At 38.7% G+C, this 26299-nt stretch overlaps 1 protein-coding gene across 1 annotated transcript in view; it reads right to left on the bottom strand.

Annotated features, from left to right (window-relative positions):
- Nucleotides 1–2170: 2170 nt before the first annotated feature.
- LOC737467 (uncharacterized) overlaps nt 2171–26299 on the bottom strand; it is a 160485-nt gene continuing 136356 nt past the window's right edge. The window contains exon 7 of the mRNA XM_063811802.1: nt 2171–2662. The gene's annotated coding sequence lies outside the window, so the exon portion shown is untranslated. The remainder of the gene's footprint in view (nt 2663–26299) is intronic.

Here is a 26299-nt window from a genome sequence, read left to right as displayed (position 1 = left end):
GTTAGACAGTTTGCTGTTCAGGAATATTAAATGCAGTAAATCTGGACTATGTCCAGATTCAATCTACCCTACACACACACATATACATACACACACCAGGCATGGGGACTTTCTCCTAGGATATGGCACAGAATAGGGGTGAATAGTTCAGGCTTTGGAGTTCAAGAGGTCTGGATTTGGAGTCCCACAACTTAAGCAAGATAGCATACCTCCACAGCGCATAGTGCCTACTTCAAATGGTTATTGTGAGGTTTAAAGGAGATAGTTGAGAGAATATGTGTAAAGTATCTCAGTGCCTGACACACCATGAGTACCCTGTGAATAGAGAAATTACTATTCTATTGACAGATGGGGCAGCACATGACAAGTGGAGCAGCCCCTCTGAAAGCCCTGCCCATGCATACAGAGTGCAGCAGGGCCCAGGGCAGCAGAGTGGATGTTGGTACAAATAACAGGGCTGAACTGGCAAACCCAAGACACCAAGTAAGAGGCCCAGGGGACTAGACTGTATAAAAATATCCAGTTTATTTGGATACGTTCTAAGTAGATTGATTGTAAGCTACCAACCCCTAAAGTAGCACCAATAAAGGTGCTATTCCATTAGCAAGACTACACTAGGCACCAGGAATGCACAGATGGACCCTCCAAGAAATCTTCCAGAACAGGAAATAAATATCTACAGTTTAGTATAACACAAGTTAATAACTAAGACTTCCTGGAAGATACCTCATGCAAACTAAAAGTGGCATAACAAATATCCAGTATCACGACCAGGAGTTTGGGAGTGGGGCGATTCAGCCTGTTACAGACAAATCATATCACTAAAGTTACCAGTCCAATTAGAGCTATTCCTTACTGAGGAGCAAATAATATTTTTTTTAGAAATTAAGTTAAAAGGGATCATATGAGAATTCACATCACATTATTTATGGAGCAATATAATGCCTCATTCAAAGAACACTTTAAATCCAGTTTATACAGAGCAACATTGTTTATTTAATAAGATGGAAATAGCACTTACACAATGCATTTCTCAGACAGCACACAGTGCTATTGGCAGTATGTATTGGCAGCTTAATTAAGAAGTCTGTTGATGATGTTAAAAAAAAGCTGACACATTTTCAATTCAGATGGACACTCCTCAAGACAAAGACATGTCTATTGTTGGCTCATACATACTAAAATGTGTCACAGACACTACATAAAATGTCTGGTATCTACAGTTATATCAGTGTCTTTACACTGGGAAAATCATGACACACTTATTCTCAAGTCAGAAATAAATTTTTGGAAAAATTAGACAGTCATTTAACTTATGGAACACGAAGGCCAATGAATACAATGAATACTGAAATAATTACTTAGCCAAATTTTCATAGAGCCGTTGCCCAGATGGATTTTGTTCCATCCCTATCCTATCTTGGGTCTCTGAGAACCATCACCCACGTATGATCCAGATCTTCCTCTTCTTCATGCTAATAACTCACTCAGAATGGCAGGCCCCTAGGGCTGGGGTCCACAAGCTGCAGACTAGTACCAGTCTGTGGGGGTCCATGGCCTATTAGGAACCAGGCCGCACAGCAAGAGGTGAGCAGTGGGCCAGTAAGCATTGCCACCTGAGTTCTGCCTCCTGTCAGATCAGTGGCAGCCTTAGATTCTCATAGCAGCGCAAAGCCTACTGTGAACTGTGCATGTGAGGGATCTAGGCTGCGCACTCGTTATGAGAGCCTAACTAATGCCTGATGATCTGAGGTGGAACAGTTCCATCCCAAAACCATCCCCACACCATCCACAGAAAAATTGATTTCCAGGAAACTGATCCCTGGTGCCAAGAAGGTTGGGGACCACTGCCCTAGGGCGTGGAAGGTAGTGGACTGTAGAGACAACAGGTATAATTCACCTTCCCACTCCCCAAGAAATCCACAAGCAATATATTTTTCCAACAGACAATCTATACCTAAGGGGGAAAAAACAGAATTTAATGCAAATTAACTCAAACTACAATGTATTAATATGTCTAAAGTCTACTAAATATTTATGGAATCAATAAAATGGATCCTATCAGAAGCCCAACAACAAAAAAAAGGATTAAAATGTCCTGAGTTGCCATGTTAGGAGTTTTTTTGGATTTTGTTTTGTTTTTTATTAAAGAGACTTAAAACACAGAATATACTTTTCCATTCATGTATTTATTGTCTTGGGGATACACCTAATTAACAGCAGAAGAAAAACAATGTACCCTGAAACTAACTGTAAATTTATTGAAGACAGGCTCCACATCTTTGTCTCCCACATCTTCTTCCCCTATTTTGTGCAGTGGTTCACATATAGTAAGTATTCAATTAAGTTGAAAAGCAATGCATGTTTCAATTCACATTAATTTGGAGGGGTTGCACTGATTTAAGGAGCAGCTGAGATGAAAAGGCTAGCTTCGATCTTTTCTGATTTCTGGCTAGTGAGGCACACCATCTTGAAAACTTCCTCTGCTGAACCTTGCATAACTGCTGTCCACTGTGGCATTCTTAATGTCTTGATTTGTTTCCATTTTTGCTGAAGGTAACGAGATGGTTCTCCAGTGCTTATCTTTCCAAAGAGAAAACGTGCAGGGTGATTTGAAGCAGGTACTCAGTGGCTATCTGTCCCAGTCCTAGAGGCAGTGTATCTGTGGACAAATTGAAACCAATTATTAATCCAGGCCTTTCTAAGAACAACTTTTCAGAAGTACAAAGGTTAGCTTTTACTGATCACTAAAATGTTATTTCGCTCAACATTTCAAAAATACAACCAGGATCTCTTATGGTGGTTGTCTAAAGCTTTATCTCCCTACTTTAAATAATGACTTTGAAATCCATCTCACCCCCAGGCACAGATCCAAGCCTAAGGAAATCAGAAATATCACATACCTGCATATTTGGAAAAGAAAGTTCCCCTACCAGGTAAGGATTCTGCATTTTCATTCCTTGTCTTTATAAGCAGGAAAAGCCCCACTCGAGGTCCCAGGCCCTACCCCTTTGTGAATAGTAAAGTCCCTGCCTGTGTCCCATCCTGTGGCACCATATGGATGGCTGTGAAACAACAGTTGCAGATAGAGAAGCGTGCTATGAAGCAATCGGACAAGCAAGGAACATTTTCTTCAGCAAAGGCTCTGAACTAGCCAGGTGGGTCAAAGACAGAGGCACACACGAAAACTTCAAACATCAGCTAGGTAGGAAAGCCCCCATGAGGGCAGCATGGAAGGATCCAGTCACACCTTGTGTATTAGTTACACCATCATGCACCAGAAAAGACAGGCATCTTTACAAGAAACATTTCCATTCATTCACATGCTCAGGGGCTGTTGTCTCTCTGAACTGTCTTACTGCAGACCCTGCCTCCACCACCCCTCCTTGCTCAGGCCCTCTTCTCCTCAGCCTGGAATAAGATGGCCTCCTAGCTAGGCCTAGGTCTCCTCTGCCATAGTCTCAACTCCTTCCAAGCAATGCTACCTCCTCTGGGCCTCCACCTCAGCCATTCATTCCAGGCTCCCTCTGAGCTTGGGCCCCTGATGTCTCCACTTAAAAGGCTCAGCACTACTGTAACCTTCAACCCATCCTCATCAGAGCAGACCATAGAGAAGCAACTTCAGCCCAGAAGATGGTGAGACTGGAATTCTATATTTGACCACAAATGCATTCAGTTGCACTGACTTTACTCTACATTGCTTCTTCATTTCTCCGTTTTCCTAGTTCCAAACATGTTGGCTCAATCCTCAGAGCTGGCATCTGCCCTGACTGGATTTTCATTTTCCTACAATGCCTTATGCCTTGCCCTGAACCTAAATCTACTTGACTAGGGACCTGATAAAACCCTTCCCTAGATTCCATTCCAGGCCCCCAGCTGTAGGCTGGGATCCAGCTGTGATTAGATTGCCTCCTTTCATGATACCACCACTCGTGACTCTAAATCTCACCTGTTATCTACAATTCTAGTGGCCCAAACCTCCTGCTAAATTAAATCTCCTCAGGTACCAACACCTTCCCTGAACCAATCCCAACCACATCCACTTGGTCACTAAGGACTGGACTGCTGGCTTATGCTAGTGAAACCAGGTTCCCAGTCCCTAATCTTGGCTTCCTCCTGTTCCCTGGAAACCTATGCTGCTGAGACCCTTCATAGGAACTTCCTCACCCAGCCTAGACAAATTATAGCACTATGGGGTGTGTGTGTGTGTGTGTGTGTGTGTATGTGTGTGTGTGTGTGTGTGTATGCAATTAGAATCTAAGTGTCTTCTTAATAAAAACTTACTGATTTTTCTACAGTAAATGTCTAAACTACATCAGAATAGACATATATATATATATATATATATATATATATATATATATATATGCTGATCTCTAGAAAGAAAAGGAGAGGAAAGTTCCATCCCATCTTCTCCTTACCCCTACCCAAGCCCATCCTCAAGGAGGAAAAGACACAAAGTGACTGAATCAAGTTACCCAACTCAGTTAAACTTTTTGTAAGTAGGAGAAGCTTTTAGTGTACTGGGAGAAAAAGTTAAAGCTTTAACTTCTGTGGGCTCTCTCATCTCTTCAGGGTTCATCTCTTTAAGGTTCTCACTCTCTTTGGATTGCTTCTTTCTACTTCCACATGGCCGGTGTGATAAAACTGGACTGAAACTTCTCTGAGCTGAGCTCATCAGAGACTGCATTAGGTTTGGGGTAGGAGGGCCAGGGCCCAGGTAGGCTAAGAACGTATGTGCATGTATTAAATATTTGAGGTGTAGCCTGTGCTCATCTCCTCCAAGTACCTGTGGCCACAAGAAACACGTGGGCAAGGATCTGAATGCAATTAGAATCTAAGTGTCTTCTTAAAAAAAACTTACTGATTTTTCTACAGTAAATGTCTAAACTACATCAGAATAGACCAAGAATTCTGAGAAACTTTGAAGTTCTGGGTCAGTGTTATTTATGATTCATGTATTGAGTACATCCCTCATTCAAAACCTTAATTTTATTTTTATAAAGGCATTTCTCTAAGAACACACTTCTTACATCATAGATCTCTGAGTCTGAGATCTGTTTGAGTTAGGATGCAAGCAAGACAAATCCTGGAGGGTTTGTAAGCCTTCCTGCCAGATTAAAGCCAGGGACTTCTACTATAAAATGTTTCACTGGCTCTTGCAGATGACCACAGTCCACTGTAGAATCATTTAATATTCATGATACTTCACATATTTTGAATATTTAAATATAACATATACATACTACATACATATACACATAACCTTACTTGAAAAGAATTGGATAATGGATTTAGGCATACCCCAAAGTCCTATGATCTTTCATCACTTGGACAAGTCTGTGGTGAAAACTCCACTTTGAAACAATGTTTTTGTTAGCATGTAACTCAGAATGACACTGCCCCTAATACCCACTGTCCACATCTTTTTATTGATAGAATCCTTGAATTTAAAGAGATGAATGGCCACAAAAACTATTTTTTCAGGCCCTCCTGGTAGCTAGGTATGGTTGATGGGATGTGAGTAGAAACTAGGAATATATTTGATTTAAACCCTTAGTACTAATATATGTTGCTCAGTCACTTCTGTGGCTAAGGTGAGAACATGCCTGTAGAAGAGAAGTCTGTGCCTTGGTGAGAGTGCGTGGCCAGCAGTCTCCGATCTGTGTAGGTATTAATGTGTCAGGGCTGAGTGTTCCAGGATTTCTCTAGAGGCTGGCAAGGGCTCCTGAACCAATTGTCATTTCTGTCTTGCCACTATATCAGGGTTGGAGAAGTCCAAGCCTTAGGACCCAGTTTCCTTTCTACCTGGTGTTCTCCTGCCAGAATACCATGGGCTGTTACTTGCCTTGAGTTGGAAGCAGTTTGCATGTACACTTGTAAATTTATTCATCCTTTTAATTTATATAAGGTTTTTTTGTACACAATTCTCAATTACTTAAGCAACGACAACAAATTTTGGTTTTCTTTTGTTATGTAAGAACATTAGGCCCCAGCAACATGCTACTGTGTAAGGAAAAATAAACTGTTGCAGTTAAAAAAAAAAAGTTAGGAGTACCACCTCCAAGGAATGCCCTTAAAGAGAACACTTATGCATCTTCAGACATATTAATGAGGCCAATATCCAGGGGTAGCAGAGGTTATCAGATAGAAGTTTACATCTCCCTGACCCCACAGTCTAAATATAAGCAATCCAGAACTGCTACACCAGCTTTGTTGTGTCAAGGAGCTCCTTCTTTCATGTTTAAGCCACTATACTTTGGTACCTCTCAACAAGAATATAGGTTAGGTTGCTGTAACAAATACTTCTCTGCCACTTTATAGCTGACCTATCTTGGACAAATAACTTAAACTCTATATTCTTTTAACTGTATCTACTTCACAGGGTTGTTGTCAGCAACATGAGACTATGTCTTTTTTGGGGGAGGTAGGGTGGGGGTCTCATATCTCTGGTTTCTAGCACAGTACCTGAATATAGTAAGCATTCAATAAATACCAAGCTATTATTGCTGATCTTACTCATACGCCAGATCTAAACAAATAATGCCAGACCTTAACAACTCACCATTCAGTATTTCCAATAAAGATCTGATATAATCCAAATAATCAACATGGTGTGCATTAGAATGATCACTTTCTGACCCAAATCATAGAAAACATGGTTTGACAAAAGATATTATCTGACTTGTGAATTTATTTTTATGAAAACTCTTATATGTAGAACCACTGGTCATCAAATTAATGAACTGACTTAACTTTTTTAAATGATCCACTTGTATTGGGCAGTCCTGGAAAGTCAAAGGCACATTGCCCCAAGAGTAGTGGTTCTGTCCCTGCCAGTTATTATTGCAAGCTTCCACTGTTCATGCATACACTGCAGAAAAGCCTGATTTTTATAACATGTTTATGATTGTGAACTTGTATTGTAATAATACAGAATCTCAAGAAAAATAATTCTTCTGTTTTCTCAAAGCAAGATGGGCACTTTTTTTGCTTCTACAAAAATAGCATGGATGAGAGTTTTCAGGAAAACACATTTCTCTTATTGAAGAGCACTTAATAAACACACACCTGACTGCTTTCATTTCACCACAAGTGGTGCCCATTTGCCAGTTATCGAAGTAATTCAGTCTGCTCTGTTGAAGTGATGGATTCTACAAACTGTGTAAGGCTGTCATTAAGGAGAGGATAGATTATAGTCTCATGCAGGACATTACAGTACTTACATTTCTCACCCACACAGCTTATGAAACAGGGGAAACAAGAAGATGAACATAAAATTAAACATGGACTTAATGCCTTTCTCTCCCAATGAATGGAATGAGCTGGTCACTAGCACACACTTTTTACTACTTATATATAAAGTTCCATTTCCTTCTAGTTAATATAAAAAGCTTTGACACAAAGACTATGCACAAAATTCATTATGCAGTAATTTAAGTCTAACTTGCCTTTGTGCCTCTACTTTTAAAATATTATTCTTTTTTCACCCTATTTATACAGCCATTTTTGCTTCTCTATAATTTTTACCTACTTAAAATTCTCATATAGAACAGAGATTATATCTAGAGTAAGATTCATTAATTTGGGTGAATTGAAAAAGACAAGCCTGAATGAATGAAAAGTCTAAAGTATGGACAATTATCAAAACGAGCATGATAACAGCAACAGCTGACATGTGGGAGTTTATTACATGAAAATCACTGGGCTTTTTACCTTATATTATCTCATTTAGTCCTCAAAACAGTCCTGGAGCAGGTATTATCATACCATTTTTACAAATTGGAAAACAGACTTTAAGAGATGTTAACTTTCCTAGGGCCACATAGCTACTAAGTGGTAGAACTCCTTCCAAAGTTGCAGTTGTCTGACTCCAAAGCTCGTGCTCTTTACAACCACACCAAACTGCTAGGTTTTTTTCTTCAATCAATAATAATATTAAAAGTAATATCTCAGAGGAGGGTTAAAAAACTCTAAAGTGGTTTATTTTAAAAAAAAGTATTTAAAATTAGCTCAACACTTATTTTAGGTAATATTTACCTGGCATTTATGAAGTAACTACTTCACACAAGGCATTTCTATACATTAAAACTGACCCTCACAACAACCTCATAAAGTAGATAACTATCTCCATTTTACAGATGGGGGAAAATACTCAGTGAAGCTAAGGTCACATAGCTAGTAAGCGGCCTAGTCTTTGCACTATGCCACACTACTTCATTATCTGCCTTATAAGGTCATTCTCTAAAGTGCTGGAGAAATCTGCTTTTTAAAGGAATAGTGCCATCCTCCTGCAATTTTATTTATACTATTTATTAGTTCAGCAAAGCTTTAGTTCAGAGACAATGCAAAGGTAAACTTTAACCCAGGCCTTGACCTCATTTTCATAAATTCCAAATTTAGTGAGGTCCATGTTAATGGGTTTTATTGTATATGGAAAAGAGTTTAATAGTCACTTAGCACTGCTCTATCCATTAATAAATCTAAAAAGCCACACAAAGGTGAAGGAAGGAAGAACAGTGACCTCAAAACTAAAACAGATAAAGAGTGCCTATAATTTGTACTCCAGCAAAAAAGTCAGAATATAAAACTTCCAATACATAACAACCAATTCAATCTTACAAGTTTAAATGCTCATTCATCAATTAAAGAAAATTAACCTAATCAGATGCTCATATTAAAGAATACAGCCATAGCAATTCAGCAATCATAATTAAAAGTCCATTTCAAAGCTCTTTGGTGTGCAGTGAAATGATCTAACAGCGAGGCTGCCTGGTTCTTTTCACGGTGTTGTGTAAATGTGCACAGTATGTGGTCATTCCCAGCTCTTGAACATGTTCATCTTCGCTACTCATGCTGCACTTGTTTCTGATGCAGATATGCTTCTAGGTACACAATGAGTGGGAAACATGTACAAGATATGACAGTGAATAAAGCACATGTCTGCAGCACTGTTCTCACCATGCCTACAGCCAGTTCCATAATACACAGGGGATTTTTTTTCTCCTTGTAGGTCATCACCATACTGAAAATATTCTAAATAAATCCTACAGGTGTCAGAGGGGGCCACCTGGAGCACTTAGAGTCCCACAACTCTGTCAAGTTGCATCATGCTTTTTTCTTTTCTTTTCTTTAGGCCAACTTGTGAAAGAGCTGCCACATGCCTCTCTGCAAGGGAAACAGCCTTGGGACACAAGCAAAGCAATCCAGGTAAAGGATAGCCAACTATTCTTTAGGCCTGATGCACTGTGGAATAGGTGGCAGAAGCAGATTTCAGGTCCCTTAAAGTCTGGCCAGACTCTCAATAGGTCACCTACTTCCTGGTGACTGACAGCCGAGGCCTAAAGGGGGCCAGCTTGCCGAGGACCAGCTATTCTCCATAAAGTATAAAAGAATAAACTTCCCACCTGTAATCCCAGCACTTTGGGAGGCCAAGGTGGGCAGATCACAAGGTCAGGAGATCGAAACCATCCTGGACAACATGGTGAAACCCCGTCTCTACTAAAAATACAAAAATTAGCTGGGTGTGGTGGCATGCGCCTGTAGTCTCAGCTACTTGGGAGGCTGAGGCAGAGAATTGCTTGAACCCAGGAGGCAGAAGTTGCAGTGAGCCAAGATTGCACCACTGCAGTCCAGCCTGGCAAAAGAGCGAGACTCCGTCTCATAAAAATAAATAAATAAATACATACATACATACATACATACATAAAAACTTCCCTACTATATGAATGTAAATTCATCCAAATATCTGGGGCTCCCATAATTTGCTGACCCCTTATCTGTGTTACCTGACTGGTTTGTCCACCAGGCTCACCACAGTATTACGTTAGGATTCAGCCTTTCACTTTCACTTCCAACTCTCTTGGCCACAGCATCATAATTGCTACCATTTCTTTTATAATCGATTTTGATTTCAAGTCACTGGAAAGCATTACTGAAAAAGAATATGGAGTTTCACTCTCTGGACTATTCAATGTCATAGCAAGAAAAAAACCTTCCTGGGTGTGTTGGATAAACTGAGCACTCTCAGAATCCTTCCCAACCTATGAGTTCCTCATTATTATTAATCAAATACCTAGCAGTACTACTTCTAGGAATCTATCTTACAGAAATAGCAGCACAAGTTCACAAAAACAAAAACATTACCATGTTCACTACAGTGTTATTTGCAATGGCAAAAGTGTTAAGTGATCTAAATGGCCAACAGTTGAAGGATGATTAATTATGGACCACCCATACTCAGGAGCACTGTGCAGCCATTAAAAATAACATAGTATGCCTCTATTTACTGGCATGAAGCTATGTTCAGTGAAAAAAGGATGATGGACAACATGTATAGAGTGATACCATATTTGGAAAAACTACCACTGTGTATATATAGAAATATATGTGTACAAAGAGAAATTATATGAAAAGAAATATATCTTAGAGATTTGTAACTATAAATATGTAGTTATGTATATTTCTGTTATGTGATATTCAAGTAAAAACATTTCTATTGCTGGGCACAGTGGCGTGCACCTGCAGTCCCACCTACTTAGGAGGCTAAGTCAAGAGAATCACTTGTGCCCAGGAGTTTGAAACTATAGTGTGTGAAGACAGTGCCTGTGAATAACCACTGCACTCCAGCCTAGGCAATACAGAAAGACTCTACCTTTAAAAAAAGTTTCTATTATATACTTATATAAACATATATTTGCATATGCATAGAAATATCGGAAAGGATATACATTAATAGTGGTCACTTTTGGAAAGTGAGTTTGGAAAGACAGAACTTTAAGTTTTTCTTAAACATATAGGTGTTGAGGTTTCTAAAGGATTCTGCAAAATTGACACCCCTTTCCTCTCCTAGGTTCTGAGCAAATAAAGAAATAATACAAAAATAAAAACAGATGGGGGACCAGAATATAACCTTTATTCTGATTGAAGCCAAGGTGGAGGAGGTAGCTTAGTCTGAAATCCAAAACACACATGGCTAAGCTATAGAATTATATCATCTTGGGGCCGGGCATGGTGGCTCATGCCTGTAATCCCAGCAATTTGGGAGGCAGAGGTGGGTGGATCACTTGAGGTCATGAGTTCAAGACAAGCCTGACCAACAGGTGAAATCCCGTCTCTACTAAAAATACAAAAATTAGCCAGGCGTGGTGGTGCACACCCATAATCCCTGCTATTCGGAAGGCAGAGGCACAGATCACTTGAACCCAAGAGGCGGAGGTTGTAGTGAGCCGAGATTGCACCACTGCACTCCAGCCTGGGCAACAGAATGAGACTGTCTCAAAACCAACAAACAAAAAAAATTGTATCATCTTGGCAGGCCAGGACAGCAAAAGCTGGGATTAGCCCCCAGCCTTAGAGAAAATGTGTGCTCTTGGTAGGCAGGCCCTTCTCCAGATAGAACGAGCATGGCAGTAAGCTGAGCTAGTCCACTTATTCACCCCAAATTTACCAATTAGGTAAGTCACTCCCCTATAGAGTACAGTGAGAAAGAGGGTCTGTCAAGTAGGAGTATTGTCTTTGTCTGAGAAAGTAGTTTTAGCATATCTGGGGTGGCTGAAGCCATACTGCAAAGGGTTAAACAGTGAATGGTGAAAAGGCAGAGACTGCAGAGTAGACAAGTCAAGAAGAATGGAAAGAAAGAAGGCTGGGAGCAGGGAATTTAAAAAAGGATTTTTTTAAAGGAAGAGGCCAACAAAATGTCAAAGGTGGAAAATGGAAGAGACAAAATAATTTACAGGGAGAGGCTAAACATAGTGATAGAGTCATGGACGTAAGTGAATGTGGCCACCTCTCACTGAGACATGAACAAAAGGGAAGGAAGAGAAGTTGAGTTCTTATCACAGGACCAATTCTGTAAAAAGAAGGATAGATCCTAAAGCTAAATCCAGAAAACAAAAAATAAACTTGCAGACTGCCAAAGAGCTGGCTGTGCTACAGTCATGACAAAAACTCGGCAGAACCAAGACTACTTGTAAATGTTTTATCAAACTGGGAAAATTACAAGAAATATGTGATTTATTATTTCTAAGACTGCTTAGATTAGTATTGATATGTACATACTCTCCATATTATCCAAAATCATGCTTCATAACATCAGTTGATTTACATGCTCCTTTGTCCCTGGGAGCCCTAAGGAATAAAGTTTTTCATAAGAAACTTTGAGTGATTTAAGCTTGACTGGCTCTGTGCAATTTTTCATTGCAATTCTGGCTACCATTCTACCATATGCCCCAAATCACAATGCAGTATAAAGTAAAATCAAACAGACCAAGGATTGGTGGGAAGATTCCTAGTCTACAAGTCTGGCTCCATACTTTTAACTGATGGAGACCGAAATGTCTGCACTGGAAATGTTTCTGTGTTTCCACTGATCTATTTTCATGCCATGGTTTCAACAGCTTCAGAAGTTCCAGTAAGAAAAGGCTTCTTCTGGTAAACAGATTCTTTTGAGTTAAAAAAAAAAAAAAAAAAAGAGGGAAAAGCTTTGTATTTTTCAACAGTCCCCAAAGTTATATTCTTTATCAGGTTTTAAGGTTATGTTCCAAGTCTCCATTCCTCGGTGTGGTTTAGCTTTACAACCAGCTGCCCCCTCTTCACTAGCAGTTTTTGACGTCATCCAGGCTTTGCAAAATGTGTGCTACAGCCCCTACTCGGGCTTTTCAGCTGCTATGAAAGTTATACTGCATTTGGTTAAGTGTGGAGGCTGGCACCAGGGAGGATCCATGATGGTGATTATCATGCAAATCAGCCTCCTGCAAGTCAAGCTCCTCCGAGGAGGCCTTCCAGCTCTGCTTCCCCCAGGGCCGCTCCATTGTCCCCAGCACAAAGCTAACCATCTTGGCTGCCGACACTGGACGCCGCTGAGATTGGTTCTCCTGACAGAGATTAGTGGGCAGCAATGAATCTTTCACTTGGGGTAGAAATATGATTTTATTTAAGAAAATAACCATACATAATTGGGCTTCTGTCACTTTAAATTTTAATGGTGAAAGTAATATGGAGGCTTCTGGAACTTTAAATTACGGCTTTCAGAAGCTTCACACTGAATCTTTCAATTATTCTCTGTAAGTACTTTCTCAAAGCATGTGCCACCATGACATTGATATCACAATTCAAATCTAAATTCAAAACTGACTGCAAGGCTATGAGCTATGTGCTGGCGTGCATGCTGCCTCATTTTATCTTTGAACATCTGACGAGGCGAATCAAGAGGCACTCTCCCGGAGCCCAGCCAGCTGTTTGCCAAATATTCAAATGCTCTGACATGCAGAAGAGCCTTTCAGATTTCCCCACATCAAAATTAGCAACGACCCCCTATTTTTCCCATTAGCTTCTGGCTCACCTACATCCTTTCACGCAGGCCCGCCTGACTCACTCAGCTAAGTGCTTGCTCTTGCTCACCTCTCGGGTTCCCGACTCCAGCAATTGGATCTGGTGTGTGCTGCAGAATGGCAGCCAGTTCAGACAAAACCATGGGGGAGAGTTTTCAAGTCAGTGTTTCCTTGAAGTGGATCTGAAAGAGTGGCTGAGCTGATATTTGCAGTAGTAGGAAGGCAGAGAGCAAAGACAGCATGCAGGTTTTACTTACAATACATTCATTAGGCTGGAGCAAAAAATGGAATTGGAAAGACAGTAGCCAGGGGAAAGTGAAAAGGCTTTCCTTTTCCTTTTATTTTGGTGTTAACTTCCTTGTTATATATCCATTTTATCATTTTAAATATTTTTATCTTCATATTAAAACAAGTGGAAAGGAATCTTTTTCATAGGTCTAGCTTTAGACTGCTTCAACTATTTTTAAATGTGTCCCCTACCTCAGTAAACACAACACCACATTTACAACTGTAAATAACTAATCCAGTTGCACATTGGTTAATCTACAATGAAAAACAACCCTTCTTTCACATTTCAAAGGTCCTGGAACAATTTTCCTCAGCTGGATGACTTAGAACAGAGGCTGTGGACAGCACCTGGGGAGTTTAGAATGGGAAAGGGACTAAGGTGCCAAGTGGTGAAGACAACAGCCCCTACCCCAGCGGCTGGCAAAATTTCCTGAAGCTGGACATCAAAACCCGGGCCAGCTGGGTGAGGGGTTCCTGCATTCCTTCCGGAAAAGCTGGGTCTTTACTTGCTCATTTCCTATGATGTGTTTATACTTGGACAGAAGGGGCACAGCAGGAATGCTTTCAGGGCACATTTAGGGGGAAGCCACTCTCACAGGAATCATGAATGCCAGATGTCAAACAAACCTGTGCTGCTGAGAATTCTCTGAGCAGGATGCAAGGGGCACCACATCACGTCTGAGGAAACTCTGCTGTCCTGATCCGGGGCCTCTCCTTAGCTACAGGCAAAGGCAGGTAGAAATCCTTTCATTTTAATAATAATAAAAAAGGAAGCTGCTAGTGTGAGCATAAAATTACCTAAGAACTAGATAGGCTGATGGCATTCCAGTTCTGCCAGTAAAGTCTATTCATCCTCTCAATTCAAATCAGAATAAGGCAAGTAACTTGCCTCTGGGAACCATGGGTGGCAGAGGCAGGAGGCCCACACGTGGAATGGCCATAAAACAGACATCAGTCAACAGCCTTACCCCAGCATTATTTCCTGAATACAGACTCAAACATTGCTTTGCACTGAGATCAGGATTATGGTGCCCAAGTAGGCACTCTTGTAAGTCACTGACCATGGACAGAGAAAATTTTAAAAATCCATATTGGTTTCCAAGTCCAAAGTAGTACAATTACAAATCTTGTCTAACTTTAACACTGACGGCTTATGGAGTGTTTCAAATACAAAACAGTTCTACATAAATCATTCACTCAAACATTTACCGTGCTCCTATTATATGCCAAGTACTATACTTTCATGAGTCAGCATTGGTTAAATAATAATCTTAATACTACTAGATTTCTCTGCAAAATTTAGCACTGTGGCTCACCCCTCCATCTTAAAGGCCTTCACTTCTGTAAAAGTTATCTTCTCTTAGGAAGGTCTGCCTCTCAGACTACTCTGTCTTTACTAAGTCCTCTTCCATGGTCCTCATTTCATTAAACCCACAAGGATTGAGGAGCAGTATAGCAAAATCACCTGGGGGACATATTTTTCACACTGCACAGATCCCCTCCACTCCCATTTGAGAATCATTACATATGTGAACCCCTCACTATTTCTAGCTGGAGTAAGTTATTTCTCTTAAGAGTCTGGGGATGAAAAAAACAAAAGCTGAAGATCTCTGTACCAAATACTTTCTCTAGATGATATCATCTACTCTCATGACTTCAACTACATGCCAACTACACACTGATGACTTCAAAAATAATATTTTAAGCCCAGACCCACGTCCAAATGCCTAGCACACCTGTTTTCAAATGACCTACCATCACAAACTCTACAAGTACATTATATTATATTTTCTAATATATATAATTTTATAATTTATATCAAATTAAATCATAAATTATATAATTTATATTTTTCTCTCCTTTTTCTTAATAGTATTAGTATTTACTATATGATCAAGGTAACTAGCCATATTTATACTCCTTCTTCTCCTTCACACTTCCCATTCTCACCCCACATAGATCAAATCTGTCACCAGATCCTTTCTCTTCTTCCTCAAGAACACATTTCAAGTGTATCTACCTACCATTTACTATATCCCACTTGGACCTCTGCATTAGCCTCCTCACTCCTCCCTACCACCAGCCTCTGCACTTCAGACTATTCTCCACATGCTTCTGATTCCTATTGATTAAAGCAGGAAATCCTTGAATGCATTCCTCATAATATACAAGATGCTTTCTGATAGCAAACAGACCAACTTCTTAAATATTCATATTTTAATAGGTTTCAAAAAACAGAATTAACACATCAAACTGGGTGTCAAGTTAAAAGTTTGCTTTAAAAATAAATTTCAGTATAAAACTCGGGCAATTTAAAGAAAAATTAATCTATTCAGGTAGTGTGAGATGTTTTAAAAGAGATAAAAGCAGTACATGAATCAATGATGTTGGGAAGCTTGGTACTAGAAAGTAGGTCTAAACTCCTTAATATGGTATCAGATATCTTAAACTCCTTAACATTCTCTCCATTTTTAGCTTCTCCCTCTCCTACATTTCCTGTACGCTACATATAAATTCTGTATATCAGCTTTGCTGAAAAACAAAACACCCTAAATTTACTAGCTAAAACAACATTTTATTTAGTTCATACGTCTGTGAATGGGCTGGGCAGTTAGTTCCGTCCGAGCTGACACCCCAGAGAGATCAGGGGAAATCTGGGCTGACAAATGATTTCCCCTGGACACTCCCATGTGTTTGTGATCAAATGGTGGATCAGCTGGTAGTAGATGATCTCACTCGCATGTTTAGCAGTTCGATGACTGCTGGCAAGAGCCTCGGTTCTTTTCTGGGTGACCACTCATCCTGCAGCACAATAACCTGGGCTCATTGACAATACAGTCACAGGGTTCCAAGTGCAGAAGCCCCAGTGCATGAGTCTCTGTACTGTTTGCTAATATCCACTGGTCAAAGCAAGTCATATGATCAACCTAGATTCGGTAGAGAAAGACAGACTCCACCTCTTAATGGATGGATCTGCAATGTCACTTTGCCAGGAGTTAGAAGCAGGAAAGGGAAATTGGTGACTGTTTTTACAATCAACCAACTCTTACCATCCATCAAATATGCCAGGCATATTCACACACATGCTCATGCTGTTCCCATCACTTAAAATGAACTCTCAACTTCCTCCTGTCCTTCTGGGAAATCCTTATTGCTTGTCCTTCAAGGCTCTGATCAAATATAGCATTCCCTGACACCTTCCCTCAAGGCATAATTAATTATTCCCTCATACGTTCCCATGATCCCTTGCATTGCCTCTATTATATCATTCAGTGAATTGTATTATAGTTATTTATAAAGTCTCTCTCCTTAAATAGACTGTCTTTGTACCACCAGCATCTAGCACAATGTCTGGCAAAGAACAGGCATTCAATAAACGTTCAATAAATTAAATTAAATAAATTTAAAACAAAGATTAAAGTCTCCCTGGAATATGCCTACATTAAAAAAGATTTAAGGTACAAATACAAAACTGGCCTCATGAGTTAGCAAAACTAATTAGATCCATCTCATCTAATTTTTTCTTTTTTTTAAGATAGAGTCTCACTCTGTCACTCTGTCACCCAGGCTGGAGTGCAGTGGTGCCATCTTGGCTCACTGCAACCTCTGTCTCCCAGGTTCAAGGTATTCTTGTGCCTCAGCCTCCTGAGTAGCTGGGATTACAGGCACAAACCACCATGCCCAGCTAATTTTTGTATTTTTAGTAGACATGGGGTTTCACCATGTTGGCCAGGCTGGTCTCAAACTCCTGATCTCAAGTGACCCTTCCACCTTGACCTCCCAAAGTGCTGGAATTACAGGCATCAGCCACCATGCCCGGCCCACCTCATCTCATTTGAAGGGCACCAGGCAGGGCAATGCTCCTTGCCAAAAGCATTTTTTCCTGTGGGACTGGCACAAAGCCTGAACTTCTAGCATAATTTATTCAAGGTCTGAACATGTTTTGATGTAATACAAACAACATAGGCTCTGGAGTCAAAAATACTACTAGGACTCAAAACCTAACTACGTGTGTGATACTGACAATTCATTTTGTGCATATCTCTGCACTACTTTTTTCATCCATACAATTATCTGTGTTGCAGTAACACATGTAAAGCAGCTAGCACAGTACCTGCCATACACCCAACACTCATATCAAATCACAAAGTCTCCTGTTTAAAAAGCAAATGCCCCTGGCAGGGGGTAACCACAAGCCCTTTTTATTGCCATCTGAGAAGAGTGGGAAAAAGGTAAAAGGAAGAAGAGTGGGAAAGTAAAGAGTGGCAGATAAACAACTTCGCAGTTTTACTGAGAGCTGGGCTTGTGGCTAGTGATGAAAGTTACATCAGTTTTTAGAGATCCAGCCAAGTAATAAAAGTCCCCCCCCCTCCCGCCAAGGCATATAATGACCATTTCTGGTAATACAGGACTTGGGAACTGCATAATTTAGGACTTTGGGACTTGCATAATTTTTCTGGGCATCGATATGGAATCACCATTTATAAGTATACCTAGACAAGACTACTGAAGAGTTAGTTAAGGAAGAAACAGAGTTATTTAAATGTTACTCTGATCTTTTTCATGTATAATCTCTTGCCCTTGTCCTTCATTTAAAAGGGGCAACTGTAATGGTAGTAAACAAATTTCCTCCTTACCTAAGGATACAATTTTTTTAAGTGAGAAAAATTTAAAGAACACTACAAAACACACAATTATAACCTTTATATCGCTTCTAAAGGAAATATTGCCATTGAAATCAAAATAAAATGAGTTTTAGACACACTTATATCCTGTTTCAAAGTAAAGCCAAGTTTTAATAAAATGTTTAATTTTCCAAAATCCAAGCAAGAACTCCTATGAGAAGTCCCTACAGTTGTCCCTCCTGAGGCTGTTCTCACACCTCAGTGACAACCCTGAAACACTTCTGCACTTCGGGAGCACTAAACCAATCTACTTTTGTTGACATCTAACCCTGTAAATGAGACTCCACTGTTACCCATGATCTTTCACCCCAGCTACATTGTAAACTTCCTGGTACCCAAGATTCTGTTTTCTGTATTTTCCTAGTCCACCTGTCCCTACTCTCAGCACCCAGATTTGTACTCAATAATTGTTAATTCATGGCTGACAAGGAAATGTATAAATACCACTTGCTGACAGTAAATTCTTTGGTCTGTTCAACTTCAGACCAAGACCTCTAGAGATCCTAAAGACTGAAATGACTATGGTGCCCCACATTCACATGTAAATTAAAAAAATACTAAACCATAAAGGACAAAATGTACACGTATGTTTTTAAATTAAAATAGTTTCTGATGGCAAAATTCTAGGTAAGTTCATCAAAGGCTGAACTCTTCTTCATTCTTTTCCCTCCCCATTGTGAGAGCATACATGTGTATGTGAAAGAGAGAGAAAGAGAGAGAGAAAGAAAGAGAGAGAGAGAGAGAGAGAGGTGAGGGGAGAGGGAGCGAGGGAGGATGAATCTGTCTGTGACTTCCAGCACTGTCTGCTATAGGGTAGTCCAATTCTGGGTCCACTTCATAAAATATATCAAAATGCTAAATATAGTTATGGATGCTATACAGTATAGAATGAGCAATCAAATAATTGCCTAAATCCATATTCATATTTGCCGTTCTCTTGTTAAGTATCCAAATTCTATTTCAGGTTTGTAGTAAGAGAGCTTAACATAATATAAATAGAAGCAATGTAATATATTATTTCACCTGCTCTTACAATTGTATTGTGGTTGTGTGTGGAAAAGGAGGTACAGCAAATGATTGTCAGCAAATCACTCACAAAAATGTGAGAACTCCAAGTTCTTTGCACTTTATTTCATTAGACACCAATATTTGATAAAAGCAACAAGCACCAAATTATATTAATATAAACCTTCCATAAATAATGTTCACAGCAGTCACAAAGTTTAAAATACAGATGCTAATTACAGTGCCAAATCAAAACTACCATATTTCAATTAAAACTATTTTCACTTGTAATGTGATTATCTTATTCATAGTAACAGGTATTAATATTTCTATTAAACCTGAATAGGTTGTGCTTAGCCATAATTGTTCCAATGGATCTGTTTCCAGTTTTGTATTTTAAAATCCAAGTGTGTTCCATAGAGTTAAATAGTTTATTCTGATGTACCCAGGTAGACTTTTGTCTTATAATAGAAAATGTTTGGATATCTAGGGAAATGGCATCAGAAAAATCAGGAAATGCTTGTGATTGTACAGGTACTTCACTTCTGATTATATAAGTACTTTTAAAACAGTAAAAATTTTAAACCCTATACTTGCATTGAAGTACAGCTAGAATGCAAATTTAGTAATAAAACTGAATAATTTAGTAGCTTGTTTTGTGATCAGGTCTGGTTGGTATTCTCTAAGATGTATCCAATTTTTAAAAATTCTCTCTGTGGCTTTGAACTGGGGTGGATGCATATTATGTCCATTAAATAGGAAGCCAAGGGTTACTTGAACAAATAATATTATGGCTTTGTAGAATGACTACTGGTCTTTGCAAAGGCCCAGACTGGTTTCATCTTTCTTAAGATTTTATCACTGATTTGTTCTTAGTCATGTGCAGTCACTAAAGGCAGCAGAGGTAACAAGTGTTTGATGTATGATACTTGAGCCACTTTTGTCACAGCTGCATTTATTTTTATGCTATACTCATTCTTGGTACTCTTATATGTATGTGGTTCTTTTACTTTAATTTTTTTCTTGTTTCCAGTGATGGGTCAAACAGATACAGCAATTATAATAACACTAACCTCTAAAACTCTACGAAATAACAAATATCTACTTCCTTGCAAGGGATGACTTTACATTGCAGATTAAATAAATGACCACAGAAGCAAGCATCCTAATATAAGAGTTTAACTCTTTGTTCACTGCCATATTTGCACAGCTTACAAAATATCCCTTACCTTTTAGCATATATTATCAATTTCAATTCAATCCATCCTGTGACAATCTGCAGCAAGTCACAGAAGTGCTCTTCTAGTTGAAAGGAAATTTCAAGGGAGGAGGGATGTGGAAAAACACATTTAATTTATTCTATTGAAAGGGGACATTCTAAATGGTTTCTGAGCTCTTTTGCATCTTCTTACACACTGCAAATCAGCTCAGATATCTTAATCAGTGGCTATAAACATATCCTTATCAGTAACATATTCATGAAAGATGGTATGTGTATGAGCTGCAAAATGTTTGGCAGAGACCCAAGAATACAAAAGAAAGAATATGGTAAAGAATTGATGGAATATCTTTGTGTTTCAACCCTATTCATTCTGGGAATTTTCTATCATCTGTGTTCCATTTGGAAGGATAATAGACAAACCAACAGAATGTCAGGTTTCTGTGACTTGGTTTCATCTATATACAGTTACACATATTGTACAATGATCCAGGATGGAAGCATATCTGTACACAATGATGAATATAAGTACATAATATATACCTTCTTGTGTCTCTCTCTAAATTTTTCTATTCATGTTATTATCTTATGCAGAGTTTACTGCTTTTCTGTTTTGACAATCTAAGCACTGTCTAAACATTGTTTCATGAAATCAAGAGTAGTCCTCGACAATTAATTTTTGCAGTCAATGGTCTTCTCAAAATGGGCAACTCCCCTTGGAACTTAGGAGCCACAACAGCAGACTGTGTGAGTGAGGGAGTGAGACAATTCATTAGCCGATTCTGCAGCAACTCAAAGTGGCGGGGGATGTCAGCCCCTGCTCTGGTGCTTCAATACTAATGAGAGTCATTGCATATTCATAACCCCAAATACAGTCAGCTTCTTGTAAAAACTTTTGTCACCCAGGCTTCATGGCAAGAGCAAAGCACTGCACTCTTCGTGTCGTGGCACTTCCGCCAAGTGAGAGTGAGAGCAAGATTGATTGCTTTGCAACGCTGCCTGACGGGGAACTAAAAGATGCTGCCCCAAGGGTCCTAAAACTGCTTAGTTTGATTGCAAAGCTCCAAATAATCAAAGAAACAAAAAAGAGGCATTGGTGGTGAATGTGTATGTTGATATATACATATACACCATTAAAAATATATCAAAAAATACTCCAAACAAGAAATTTGGCTTATTCAGTATTCAGAGTAATTATCTGTTAGGAATGTAAAATTCTCACATCAATTCTTATTATGCCGAAAGAAGAATGGTGTGGCCCAGTAAACTTGTTCTCATGTTGCAGAAATGCCATGCATATCTTAATAGAAACAGGTTTCTAAAACTGTCTGAAGTTTCCCGTCATTATCAATACCAAAGCTTAGTGAACTGAACCTGTCAGTTCTGCCAAATCTAGAGCTACCTGGAATCCAATTCCTCAGGCGCCTTTTTGTGTTGTCACTGTCTCCCTTGCTTTATCATCATCATCATCATCATCATCATCATTATGGTGAGTGTCCAGAAATGAGCCATCCAGTGTGCCTGCTAGGAAATCCTAAGGGGTCAGCACTATACCATCTGACCCCAAAATACCTCTGTTTGGGGTAGCTACCAGCATCCCCTGGAGTCAGAGAAGGGAAATGTATGTTTCAGCACCCACTTTGAAAAAGCCTTGAGCATTTTTTCACTCGTAATGATGTCTTCAGCTGGAATGCCAGCACAGTTACACATTTTTCTGACAGCCATACAGGCTATAAACTACCCATAAAAATTAAATAAAACAGGACAGTGAAAGAAAACTTTCTAAATTTGATCACACTTGAGTTGTTAAAAGTTATTTCCAGATGCATAATGTGTATAAATATCTGCATAGCTAAAGACAAATCAGGACTACTGAGATGATGGCGGGGGGGAGATGATGAGGTGTTGTGGGGGATGGGTCCCACCAAACTGTTTTATATCTTAGTCACAGACACACAAGCTTTGAAAATAGACGGATTTGTGTTTATGATTGATTGAGGTAACTGATTATCCACAGATATTTTAAGTGTTGAGACATTAAATTGTCAGCTCTATCAGTTTGATTGCAGTAAAACATGAAAACATTGACTTTTGTCTAGTTAGAGAAATTTATTTTTCCCAGAATGACAATCCTTTAAGTAGACACCAGGCAGCTTGCCAGATTTCCATGTCATACACTGAAGTTTGCAAATGCAACCCATATTTTCAAGTGTTTTTCAAGGTGCAATGAATGGTGCATAGGTCTTTTGCAAATAGTCTTGTAATAAACAGAATCCTGCAGTATGTTTCATTCCGTAAACCCAAGAAAAGTATTTACTCATTTTGAAGACGAAAAACACATTGTAGCTTTGTATTCATGGAGTACATGTTACCAGTGCTCTTCACTTACTTAAAGTATCTCTCAAAAATAAAATAACCCTCTTTGGACCACCACACTGTAAATGAGTTTGATTAATATGTTTTATAAGCCTGAAATAAATGCTCATCATAACTGTCAGTGAGCTGACAGCTTTCAAAAGTCTTTGTTCCCAGAATGAGTAATTTTTCTGATCTTCTTTAAAATACCGGTCTAAAAGGAAGATGTTAAAATCAAGTACATTCTACCAAAATTTGATTGCTGTTAAAGCAGCCTTGTATTCTGACTCCCTGCATAGACTATATGCATGTATACTACTTGACAAAATAAAAATACCACATCTTATTTATTATTATTGCTTGTCAGAACACCTGTGCTTTTCATTGGGCAGAACTGTGGTTCAGTGTTTAAGACCTAGTCCATTATAAGAATAAAAAATGTCAGATGTTATATATAGTCAATTCTTTTAGTAAAAATTGACCAGGAAATCATCACTAGACCCGATGATTTCAATGAAAACACCAGTCAAAAATCAGATGTGGTCATTAATTCTACTGAAACACCAACATCTCTATATTTGCTGCATATTTTCCAAGTACTTACCATGATCATTAAAATACAGAATGTTCCAAAGACCAGGGGACACCATTGAGCCCTCCATGTCTGAATTCTGCAGACAGCAGTAGATAATACCTGATGCTAGGAAATGAACACATAGAGGGTACCCAAGTAGCTGAGCAAGGCTACACCAACTAGAACAACAAACACTTCTTCCTGACTCCTTTAGCCAATCACTTGTGTCCTGGAGCATTGGGTTTGGTTACCCTTCTTACCATATCTCAGAGAGTAAAATAACTATTTTAAATGGTCATTAAATTATCCATTCCCCTATTTCTCCATTCCAACTACTGCTGATGCGTCATAGCTGTTCCCTGGCAGAACTTCACAAAGCACCCTGACTGTACGCTGCCTACAATTATAGCTTCTTTTGTCAGCATGTTTTCCTCCTTAATTCGGTACTACCTGCTCTCATACCATGCCCACAAAGGTTGAAGTTACAGATTTTCTCATATCTTTTTGTGTAATTTCTATTTTTCCTAATCTTTAAGAAAGGCTTATTTTACAACAGTATATCACATTTGTCCATTAGAAGTCATTTTTCATTTTATTATTTTCCAAATAGCCAAGAAACCACAGGTTTTATACATGCTATCACTGGCACATTGTGAGCATTACTGCTCTTCTTGTTCATTTTGATATATGCATTATTCAACTTTTAGTAAAGTATATTTTCATGCTTCTCCTATGCCATGACCACCCCTTATAATTTCTGATACATTGTGGCAGTTTTGAAAACAAAGTTCTCTCGTATCTTATAGACTAATTTCCCCACTTTTGTTATACCTTATCTTTTAGTGAGATATAAAGTTTTAGTATTTGGCACATGAATTAGGTCAAAAGATAATTTATTTTCTTCTTTGTTGTTGGGTTTTTTCCTTTAAGGAAACTAGAATTCCCTTGTAGCCAGCCTAAAACAATCTATATGCTATTTACATGCCCATGATAATCCCATAATTCCAGTAGTTCCACATTGTTTTCTAGACCTTCAAATTCTATTCTTCTCAAAGTACTATACTGACTGGAGATTATGTTGTTAACTCTAAGAAACAAAGAAATGATACCTGGCTCAGGCAGGGTTCCTCTCTTTTGACGTAATGAATGCTATCTCCAAGTACAGTCATACATTGCTTAACAACAGGGATATGTTCTGAGAAATGCATTGTCAGGCAATTTCATCATTATGTGAACATCACAGGATGGACTTATACAAACCTATGACATTATGTAGCACATGACTGTATAGAGATGGTACTGACTCAGTACAAGTGTTAAAGTGGCCTGAAGTAGGATGCTTTTGACATTGCTCAATGCTTTTGACTGCTTCCTTGTCTATTCTGAATCATTTTTCATCTGTCCTCTAGTTTTAAAAGTCACTATGACCTTGTCATTTAGTGAGAGGAGCCATCCTTAACTATGATTATAAACTTAAATAATTATGCTGATCAGAATTTCCACATTTCACTCCTTCCTATGCCTCATTTCAGTTGCACGTATTTACTTTTACCAAAAGTAAAATTTATTGCCTCTACTTGAATTTCTTCCTAATGACCTACACGCAGCCTCCCTCACAATTCCCAGAGCCCTCAGGCCAAGTGTAGACTTTGCCTTTTTTTTTTTCCATATGCTCTTTTTTTTCCCATATGCTCTTTTTTTAGTGTCTATCAATATTTACCAATAATATCTGCACATTAGCAATATTTAAAAGGACAAGTAGTCTCTTCTTACAGCTAATGAAACATTAGCGTGTCCTTTCTTATTACCTATAAACTATTGGCTTTTGCCTTTTTTTCATTGCTAGAAGGGATGATCGGTTTAGTGCAGTGATCTTCAAATTATATTCAGGGGTGCCTCAGGGTCCTTCTTAGAAGAAAATGGATGAAGTGGGGCACCAAACAGAAGGAGAGTTCCAGGCCCAATTCATCCAGCCCACTAACACTTTTTGTTTTCAACTTTTTATTTTCAAATAATTTTAAACTTACAGAAGAGTTTCAGGCATCGTATAAAGAACTCCTGTTTGTGTTTGACCCACATTGTTAACATTTTGCCACAATTGCTGTATCATTCTTTCTTGCCCTTCCCCTTCCCCCTCTCTTCTCTATGTATAACTCTTTTCTCTAAATTGTTTGAAAGTAAATTGCAGATACCATGTTTCATTACCTGTAAGCAGTTCTGTGTGACTTTCCCAAGAAAAAAGATATTCACTTACAGGGTCAAACTACAATAATCAAAATCAGGAAATTTAATATTGACATAATGCTATTATCTAATGTAATATGTAGAACTTATTTGAATTTTTCCAACTGTCCCCAAAATGTGCTGTATGGCAATTTTTGTTTTTCTGGTCCAGAATCATCCTTTCATTGTCTTTCACAACATTGACCTTTGTAAATAGTACATGCAATTTCCTTTGTAAAAATCCCCCAATTTGGGCTTGTCTAATTTTTTTTATAATTAGATTTAGGTTACATATTTTGGACAGCAATATTATATAAATGATGTTGTGTTCTTCTCAGTGAATCACATCAGGAAGTACATGATATTGGTTTGTCCAATTATTGGCAATGTTAATTCTGATTACTTAAGTTGTTAAGGTGGTATCTACCTGGTTACTCCACTATAAAGTTCTTTGTAATTAAAACCTATTTTATGCTTTGTAAGTAAAAAGTAACTTACGGGTAGATGCTTTTTAAGACCTTGTAAATATGCTGGTCCTCATCAGATTCTCATTCACTGGTTTAGCATCCACTGATAATTTGTTTAATTGTTATAGTGGTTGCAAAATGGTGATTTTCTA

Source organism: Pan troglodytes, chromosome 4 (genome assembly GCF_028858775.2).
Source record: "Pan troglodytes isolate AG18354 chromosome 4, NHGRI_mPanTro3-v2.0_pri, whole genome shotgun sequence".
NCBI lineage: Eukaryota > Metazoa > Chordata > Mammalia > Primates > Hominidae > Pan > Pan troglodytes.
This window is presented reverse-complemented; position numbering and strand designations above follow the sequence as displayed.